The sequence below is a fragment of the Gadus chalcogrammus genome, chromosome 1 (genome assembly GCF_026213295.1).
Source record: "Gadus chalcogrammus isolate NIFS_2021 chromosome 1, NIFS_Gcha_1.0, whole genome shotgun sequence".
Classification (NCBI taxonomy): Eukaryota; Metazoa; Chordata; class Actinopteri; order Gadiformes; family Gadidae; genus Gadus; species Gadus chalcogrammus.
Window position 1 is genome coordinate 23,023,116 of NC_079412.1, and position 1,119 is coordinate 23,024,234.

A 1,119-nucleotide genomic window follows, 5' to 3' on the forward strand; every position below is an offset into this window, starting at 1 on the left:
CTGCGCTACCGTCCACCGAGGAAAATGAGACACACAAGCGCAACATACTTTTTTTTTTTATATATATATCATGAAACACTGATACAACTACGAATAACCAATATTGCATGAATAAATAATACATATAAAAGATAGGCCAGAGATACAAAAGTGCAAATTTAAGTTTGACATGCTTCTTTGTTTTCAGTTTTTGCAACCCTGTGCAAAAACTGATCGGAGGGAAGTAATGACTATGTGACTAGTTCTGATCATACACACTAATACATATATTTCTGCTCTTTAAGTTTAGTTAAGACCATTTCCATTAAGGGCATGTTTCTAGTAGCATCCATTACTGACAGAACTAAATGTTCAATATTCACACAGGTATTCAACAGGTTCAACACAGGATTATAATGTTTATACAGAGTACAAACAGAACAACAGAACCAGAAATTAAAAGCTGACAAAAAATCTACTGCTGAAAAAAAAAAGTATAAATAAGCCCTCCCTTTATTGCAGTCGCCCCAAAAGCCCCATTTGTGCAAAACATCAAAGCATAATATTTGTATCTCGACTTATAGAAGTAATGTACACTTCTGTAAAGCTTTACTTTCCTGTATTGGCAAGTGCATATCAGAGCTTATTAGGGATTACCTTTCACTATAACATTCGGTAAAGCAGCTGTTAAGATTAGAGAGTTGTAAAGAGAGCAAAATGGAGCAGAAGAAAGCACGATTTTGAAACCAAACTCGCCAAAAAATCCCCTACTTTCTGCGCCATTTAGAACTGTTGCAATCACATACTGTACCTGGGATTGACAGCATATTCACTTAAATCGAACCTACTGCACTGCTTGTATCAGTGAACATGTTTAAGGCTTTAAGGCTGTACAGTTTCAAAGTCTGACCAGTGATTAGTACATTTGTTTTTGAGATGATAGGAAAAATACATTGTGCTTCTACATAAACATTTGCCATCATTGCAATGCTTTTCCTATTCCCTTATTCTCAGAGCATATGGCATATTCATGGTCTGGCAGTACTTAATGTTGTAAACAAGTACATTAAAACCGTCCTACGGCAACTACAAAATCACAGTAGGTACCCAGATATGGCCTAGAATGTAGAAAATCGTCAG